The sequence below is a fragment of the Psittacula echo genome (assembly GCF_963264785.1).
Source record: "Psittacula echo genome assembly, chromosome: 2".
Lineage (NCBI taxonomy): Eukaryota > Metazoa > Chordata > Aves > Psittaciformes > Psittacidae > Psittacula > Psittacula echo.
In genome coordinates, this window is record NC_137737.1 from 27560416 (window position 1) to 27569766 (window position 9351).

Consider the following 9351-nt stretch of genomic DNA (forward strand, 5'->3'; position numbering starts at 1 on the left):
CTACTTTTATGCTGATCACGTTTAACTGGCTGTCTTCAGTGCCAGAGCATAGCTCAGCTGTCTTGTGAAATCCCACCTTGAATCTTTCTTGGCAAGGAGATGTCTGGCCATTCTGAATTAAAAATAAGCATGGTGTCATTTTCTTAGATAAATTTACGAGGGAAAGGAGAAAAAGAAAAGGGGCTACGCTGATCAACAATCTCTTTCTTTTAAGGATGGCACAGCACATGCTAGAACAGGTATAAGGAGTTCTTCCCCAAGGAGGAAGGAGCAGCAAAGATAACATGCGATCAGTTGACTGCAACCCCTATTCCCCATCCCCCTGTGCCACTGGGAAGGAAGAAAAGAGAGATATGGGGAAGGGTTTTTTAATATTTGGTTTTATTTCTTGTTATCCTATTCTGATTTGTTTGGTAATAAGTTAATTTCCCCAAGTTGAGTCTGTTTTGCTTGTGACAGTAACTGCTGGGTGATCTCTCCCTGTCCTTATCTCAACACACGAGTCTTTTGTTAAATTTTCTCTTCCCTGTCCAGTTCAGGACATTGAATGATAGAGTGGTTCTGGTGGGTACCTGACATCTAGCCAGGGTCAGCCCACCACAGCATCTCAACATTGCAATACACAAAGTGAGAACTCTGAATTTAACTGAATTAGGAAGGTTAAAGAAGGAGCTACAGCCCTCTTAGGACAGCACCATAAATCTGTGGCTGATTCATTCAATCCCCAAGGCTACCTTAAAAAATTTCCAGTTCTTAAACTTTCTGCCTATAAAACTGAATATAAAACTTTGTTTATCAAACTCACATGATTAGTAATTACAGGTCAGATGCACAGCATCTGTGTATACCAGCCCAGCATCACTGATACACTAAATGAGACTTGAATCCAAAGCTTTTAAAGTGGTAATAAATATATACAAATGGCATAGCGTATCCTCACCTCCCCTTGCACCCCTCACTTTTAAAATATTTTTTTAAGTCTTGTTGCAAGTGTGCTTTAATTTTACATCAGTGACAAAAAGGAGTTAACCACCCCTTCACCATCCAAACCAGAAAAAGGCTCTGCAGCACTCTGTAAGCTGTGTCAATTGCCATGGCAATTTTATTGCAAAAGCCAGCAGGTATATAGGTACATTATAACTGGCTTGCTGGTTTTGCAAAGCTGCTTTTACATGGTTAGCTTCTTCTTGGACACATACATCTATGACACAGCCTAGGTAAGTAACTGCAAAATGTCCATTTGATGTCAGGAGAATGCCAAGAGCAGGGTAAACTTGATAAGATTTAAAAGCAATGCACCTGAGGGCAAAGCACACTAATAATTTTTCAGCTACACTCTATTTGTTTGATGGTCAGCTCTTCTATTTCCAAAATATTCACTAATCATAAACTTAAAGTGCTGGGATCATTTCACTCAAATCAGTAAAATTAACTGAAAATGTTTAAAATAGTAATGAAAAAATATTGGTGTTTACACAGTTACCTGAAGTGCATAAAGTATAGTTCTCATGAGTGATAAAACAAAGTCTAGTGTGGAGTGTGAGCAAAAACTGTTGGTACTACTTGTTGCTCTCTTGACACCTGGGCCTCAGAGCCTTTTGCCGAAAGCTGGGCTTTATGTTGGATGCTCACTGTCTTTAGATGTTTAATTCAATCTTTGTGATGTCATTTGCCAAACACTCAATAAAAGGAAGAAATGCTTCTCTCTCTCTTCAGACAGGTGGCTTTGCAGAGTGAGAAAACCCTTAGGAAATATTTTCAGAGATGTCCAGTTTGGCATGATTTTAATATCCTGGTTTAGAAAATGGTATAATCTACCCCTTTATGGATTTTGAATGATAGTTTAGTTTTATAGACCATAACAGTAACAGTTGTTCATTCTCAAGTCAACTGAGGGATGCCTAACTGTGCATACGCCATATGGCCCTGGTGAGACTTTCCAGTGTAATTCAAATGGAAAACAAGAGAAAATATATCGTTTATATATTCTTTATCCTAGGTAGGTTGTAAAATTGTTTAGACACACATCAGAAATTTTCTAAGCACTGGAGGCTATGTTATTTTATGTTGTAACTAAGCCAAAGGACCTCACTAGAATTTTCACTGTTCATATCTGCAGTGATTTTGACTCTTTTGAGCAAGTAACTGTTTCCTTCTTTCAATGAAAACCACAAGTAACCTAGCTGGATTCCACTTGTTAGAGTACTGACTTAGTTTACTACTGTAACTGAGCAGCACAGATCTAAAATGCTACAAACTCATTAATATTTGGAAAAAAAAAAACAAAAACAAAACAAAACAACAACAACAACAACAACAAAAAAAACCAACCAAAAAAAAACCAAAAAACAAAAAACCTGCTTGAGTCTGCATTATGTGTAAGAAATACCTAGAGTTTAGTAATGACCACTACCCTCTTTAAGATCAACTTTTGCACATTAAAGAAGCTGAAATTAAAGGTAAGTAAAGGATGATGGAATTATGATGGAAAATTTTCTGTCATGCATTCTCTGTTAGATCAGTTTAATAAGATTACTATAAACATCCTTATCAACAACAATATACAGCTGGCTCTTTTTCATTACTCTAGCAAATGAAACGTCACATAAAATGGAATAATGTGAAAGGTGTTAATACAATAATACTAGCTAAGAGTCATTGCATCTACAGTGTAATTGAAATAAAGGTTTAATTGGTCTTTTATTCTTCTCACTTTTTTAGTTAGATAGCTTTTAAATCTAACTGGCAGTCACTAAACATAAATAGAAAAGTAAGTCTCTTTCTGAACTTCCTCATTTGAAAAATATTGGAGCAGAGCTGAGAAGCATCACAAAACTGATGGTCTGGGTTGGAAGGGATCTTGAAGATGACTTAGTTCCAACCCCCCTGCCATGGGCAGAGACACCTTCCACTAGGCCAGGTTGCTCCAAGCCCTGTCCAGCATGGCCGTGAACACTGCCAGGGATGGGGCAGCCACAGCTTCTTCTCAGCAGCTTGTGCCAGTGTCTCACCATTAAGGTCCTTTCTGGAGCTTTCTCTTCTCCCCACTAAACAAGCCCAGCTGTCTCAGCCTGTCTCCATAGGAGAGGTGCTGCAGCCCTATTTGTGGCCTCCTCTGGATTTGCTCCAACGGGTCCACATCCTTCTTATGTTGGGGGCCCCAAAGCTGAATGTAGTGCTCCAGGTAGGGTCCTACAAAAGCTAAGTAGAGCTGATTTATATGTGTATGGCACTTTGACAGACAAACTGAAGAGCTGGTACATTAAGTAATAACACAAATTTGGTACTAGCCCTGATATTTTGCTGCATCTGAAAGGAAAGCCTAGACTATTACTGTGTGATCAATTCCTCAAGTGCAAGAAGCCTTGCCTTCTTTTTGTGGTATAAAATATATTCAAACTACAGTCATATCCTTGTAAGTGCACTAAGCCACAGATGTTTTATGGGACCTCTCGAAAAAGAGAAATTGGAGAATATCTTTTATCTATTCATGTTGAAATGAAAGCATACAATTCTAGCACCATCAAAGACAAATAGCCTAGTCCTGCTGCTCAGTGTGTCCATTTTGTGCTGCTCTCCTCATCAGGTTCTTATTTCAGAGGAAATAAATTAGAAATTAATAAATTCAGCTTCCGCAATGAATTAGACATTTAACACTGTATATCTTATATACACTTCTACATGATCAGATTTGCTTCAGAATCTTTTGATAAGAAAAATCTGTAATTTCAAATAAGGCAGTGCTTCAAAGGAAACTCCTTTGAAAGCTTTATATGCATCTGTTTCAATACAGCTTGCAGCATTCTTTATGTTTGAGAAGTCTGGATGATGAATGGACTAATCAATGAGTCATATTCAATGTACGTATATATGTGTATGTGTGCATATAAAAGTTAAGTGTTATTGAATAAATTAAAACCAGGTATTGAAAAAGTGCCTATAGCTTGGATCAGATCATCAGGATCACCACCAGAAAAACAGCTCATATGCTTCTGCAACAACAACCTGCTTCTTAAGGCATGGAGAAGTACTTTCTATAACAAAGGCAAATGAAAGAGAGATATTCCCAGTGTGTAAGACACAAGTAGCCTAAGTTCTTAACAAAAGACAGATTTGAAGGTTGTTATAATGCAGCTACAAACTATGGATCAAACCTTCTGATTTACAGGAAGCTATGTTGCCTCTCAAGAAGTGAGAAGTAAATCTCATCGGATTCTTCTTTTCTTTCCTTCTTTAAGAAGCTACTAAGCTTTTTCAGTAATTCTCAACAAAGAATCTATGGCTTTGGAGTATCCTTGCCCCCAGGCTACTATGGAAATGCAAGACCTAAGGTGTTGCTTTATTTTACACTGCAAGCATTATCAGACTCGGGCTCTTGAACACACTAGCCAGTTGTCCTGGGTTCAGCAGTAGCAGTCATTTTTCCTCCTTCTTAGTAGCTGTTGCAGCACTGTGTTTTTGACTTTCAGCTTGGGAACAGAGCTGATAACACCGATGTTTAGACTGACCAGGGACTTCGTGAGTCTCATGCTCTGCCGGGGAGGGGGAGAGGCTGGGAGGAAGCAGGGACGGGACACCTGACCCAAACTAGCCAAAGAGGTATTCCATACCACAGCACGTCATGCCCAGGATGTAGAGCTGAGAGTCCCTGGAAGGGCTAGATCACTGCGGGGTGGGGGCGAGGTACCGGTTGGTGAGCGGTTGTATTCTCTTCCTTGTTATTTCCTTTATCATTATTACTATTAGTGGTAGCAGTAGTGATTTGTGTTATACCTTAGTTATTAAACTGTTCTTATCTCAACCCGTGGGAGTTGCATTCTTTTGATTCTCCTCTCCGTCCCTCCAGAAGCGGAGGGAAGAAAGGTGGGGGGGGAAGTGGACTTCGTGGCTCTGATTTATGGCCTGGGCTTAAAGCACAACACCAGTGTGATGACTTTTGCCATCTCCTCCATCAGCTACGTTTCTGTTTCTGAAGAGAGACACTGAAGAGAGACATGCAATTACTGGAGTGTATCAGTTCAAGCAGCAGAAGTGAATGTATAAGCAGAGATTAAGTGTTTTAATAAACTAATCGTTATAATAACAGACATCTTTAATAAAATTAAACACACAAGAGAGGATCATATATCTGGACAAAAATAGAAACTTAATTTTAGAAACCTAACTCTACATTAAAGGTGCCCATGGATGGAATTCTCAAAAGTGACACACACACAAACAAACAAACAAACAAACAAAACCACCCCAAAACCAAAAAAGTACTGAAGTTAGTGGTTTTTTAATATGATTTATTATTATTATTAAATTATTATTAAGCTTTTAGGTACCTTTAGAGAAATATTTCTGACTGGAAAAGTTGGAAATCAGTATAATGATTTCCATAGTTCTCTGAGTTTTGACTTTGAGCTTTGAAATTATGAATCATATTGTAATAGTTTCATTATAGAATCATAGAATCATAGAATACTTAGGGTTGGAAAGGACCTTAAGATCATCTAGTTCCGACCACCCTGCCATGGGCAGGGACACCCCACACTAAACCATGTGATCCAAGGCCTCATCCAACCTGGCCTTGAACACCACCAGAGAGGGAGTATTCACAACTTCCCTGAGAAACCCATTCTAGTGCTTCACCACCCTCACAGTAAAGCACTTCTTCCTTATATCCAATCTAAACTTCTCCTGTTTCAGTTTTAACCTGTTACCCCTTGTCCTATCACTACAGTCCCTAAAGAAGAGTCTCTCCCCAGCATCCTTGTAGGCCCCCTTCAGATATTGGAAGGCTGCTATGAGGTCTCCACGCAGCCTTCTCTTCTCCAGGTTGAACAGCCCCAACTTTCTCAGCCTATCTCCATACGGGAGGTGCTCCAGTCCCCTGATCATCCTTGTGGCCCTCCTCTGGACTTGTTCCAACAGTTCCATGTCCTTTTTATGTTAAGGACACCAGAACTGCACATAATACTCCAAGTGAGGTCTCACGAGAGCAGAGTAGAGGGGCAGGATCACCTCCTTCGACCTGCTGGTCATGCTCCTCTTGATGCAGCCCAGGATACAGTTGGCTTTCTGGGCTGTGAGCGCACACTGCCGGCTCATGTTAAGTTTCTCACTGACCAACACCCCCAAGTCCTTCTCCACAGGGCTGCTCTGAATCTCTTCTCTGCCCAAGCTGTAGCTGTGCCTGGGATTTCTTCGACTCAGGTGTAATTAAAAAAAATAAATAAAAAATCCTCCTGTTTTTTCCTTCAATTTTAATGTGGTGCTTTCAGGGCAGTTAGAACACCAATTCTGAGGATAAACTCCATTGGAGAGACAGAATGTAGAATGCAGGTACCCATGGAGCTGAGGCACTTTCTTGATTCGTGCCAGGATCTGGGAATCCACCACCTTCTGGTCCGACTTGTGCTGCTCTGTTATCTTGTATTTTTCCTTCTCAGTGTCAAAGATCTCGCCTTCCTGGTGCTTGGGCTTCTGCAGCCTCTTCTTCTTGAAGTATGCATCAGTGAGATGTTTGGGAATTTTCACTCCAGAGATACCCACCTTTGTAGATGTAACAATAACACATTTCTGATGGGTCCTACGCAGAGGGACACGATTGACAACCAAGGGTCCTGTAACAAGCTAAAGGCTGGTATCAAGATGCTTCAAGAAGATGACAAGCTTGCCTCTGTGACGACCAGTCGGCAGGATCAGAACAATCCATGGAGTGATGGAGGCCCTCAGCCGCCTCTTGTGCTGGCTGAAGGGCTTCTTGCCATGGCTCAAAAGCTTGTGAGGAACATCCTCAGTGGGATAGTACCTGGGCATTTTGTGGATTTTCACCACACAGCTGCCTCCGTTCTTGTCCCCACCCACTGGCTTGGTGATGGTCATGCAGGGCTTCTCTCTTTCTTTTCTATCCTTGTTACTGGAGCAGTGTACTTGTGTTTGTACAGTGCTTTCCTGGCATACGATAATTATGACAATTAAAATAATCAGGTTTCCATGCAATACATTTCTGTGTTTTAATGAAATGAAGAATAACACAGTAGGCTTATGTGACAAAAGAGAAAGCTCTTTAGCATCCTTCATCCTCCCCAGTCTCCTTCCAATGAGCCAAGCCTTACAGATGAAAACTGAACCCATTCCAGATGCCTAATTAGCCCCACAGTCTATTTAGTGTTTGAGCTGCCCAGCAAGACCACCAATGATGGAATCAGTTGTGACAGCTATTTTTTGCTTAACAGTGATGTTAAGCTGGTTATAGCGCTAAAGACTGGACTGAGCATGCACAAGCATTTTAAACAGACCACTGAACAGAGCTAGGCAGAACTGTAAGACTGATGATTTATTTAATGAAAGCTCCTTTACACAGAAATCTTTCCCTGTCCAAGTTATTCAAAATTTTAGGATAAAATTAACACAAATTGAGGACAAATTTGTGAAAAACAACGAGAGAGAAGAAAATTCCTGAAGTATTGGAATATTTTTTGCCATTTTCTAAACAGAAAAAAACCCCACCTATTTTAGACATTCACTGGAGAAACATGACTTTCAAAACTGAAAAATAAGTGCAAATGAAATGCAGATTTAGCTTCTTTTTTTTTTTTTTTTTTAAAGTTACTAGCTTTATCTAGGAAAAAAAAAGTGTTTTGAGGCTACCTGATGATTCTATTTGATCAGTCACTGAACCACAATAAATGAACCACAGAATTATTTGTACAACTTTGCTTCTGTATCCCAGAGCCAGAAGGCAGTCTAGTGCATTCTGCATCAAGTATGTTGGTCTGGTCCTACTTTTGGGCTTTTACACTTGCCAAAAGTGAGAGCTTTACGAGTGCAACACTATAATACAGTTTGCATAGTTAATGCAAGATCTCTCTCTCACACAATGCATTTGGAAGGAAAGGATAAGATTTTTCTCTAATGTCTGTAACATCCTCCATTTCCAAAAGCCAACCCTAAGGTAACCACTGCACCTCATTTCCATTTTTAAATCCTTTTCTGTAAAGGAAGAATTTACACAATGCACTGAAGAAGCAGTAAGTAGGGGTGATCAGGGTGCTGTCTCAGCTCGAAGGTCTGTATTACAGTATTGATTTAACTGCACAAGGTTAACACTGAGCCAGCCCTTCTGTTCTGTACTCATTTTTCAGATCTTTAACTGTACCAGAATTTCCATCTAAGCTGAAACCTATCCTTATGACTTATGCTGTAGAAATTGCTTATATTAACTGCCATGGGCCATACTTGTGAAGGAGAGTTTATGAAAAGCTCTTGGAATGCAGTGGATTCATCAAAATATGGCAATCCATTCTAAATTGAAGACCAAGATTTTCAAGATTGGCTAATGACTTGAACTAGCTGGTTTTGGATTGCCAATTTGAGGCAAATCTAAAGGACTGTGTTTCAGAAAATATTATTTTCAAATTGGGCAATTTAAATATTTAGTCTGCTAAAAAGCTTGATCTGGGTCAGTGTTTTGGGCCATTCTGCTAACACTGTATTGGTGACATGAAGTTATTTATTGTTCTTCAGTGGCTTAAGCTACAATGAAAATTTAACTACTGATGTTTCAAGTTTAAAATATTCCTGCCCTTGAACATCTAACGAATAAAGATTTCCAAGAATGTTTTCGGGTAGGTTAAATTATCAACCAGTTTCTAGAAGGCATCATAGTGACCATCTTTTCGAAACCTTTCAGATCACTGGTATCCTCATTCTTCAGCATCTAATAAATAATATGTCTTTTCACAATACTTCAAGGATAAATCTAACTCCCCATTCCTCATTTTACAACTGGAAAATTACTGATTTACTGAGGCCAAATAGGAAGCCTGGAGCAGAGAAATGCACTAAAGTTGTCTCTCCCATTTCTCTGTCAGCCTAAAGTCTTTGTTTTCCTGTTCTGCGCTTTTAGTACTGAAAAGAGAAAGGTACTGTCTGTTCCATTATTTTAGCAGTTACCAGGCATTCAGAATGGATACCTAGTGTTTGACAGTTAGGATGTAGTGGATTTTTTTCCTTTCAACAGCTTTTTCTTTTCTTCTAGAGAAGTAGCATAGTAATGGTAAAAAGATGTAGGAGAAAAACTATTTGCTTTTACTCTTAACAGACTCCATCAGTTAAGTTAAATGGTAGCTTTATTTTCCTCACTGCAAAATGGGTATTAATGAAATTACAAGTGTAGTAAGAAGATTCAGAGTACAATTAAACTTAAATTCCACTCAAATAAAAAATTTATGCTCATCCTTAAAATGCTTTGCTAAATTGAACCTTTACCATCATATTTATAGTATTCACTACAGTGGTGAAGTATTTATATAGTACTGTATATCAAAATGTCACATTTCTAAATAGAAATTATTAATATAT

At 39.2% G+C, this 9351-nt stretch overlaps 1 pseudogene across 1 annotated transcript; it reads right to left on the reverse strand.

Annotated features, from left to right (window-relative positions):
- Window positions 1-6204: 6204 nt before the first annotated feature.
- LOC308216892 (large ribosomal subunit protein eL6 pseudogene) lies at window positions 6205-6871 on the reverse strand (annotated as a pseudogene). The gene has a single exon. The product of its transcript is annotated as a large ribosomal subunit protein eL6 pseudogene (transcript).
- Window positions 6872-9351: the final 2480 nt, after the last annotated feature.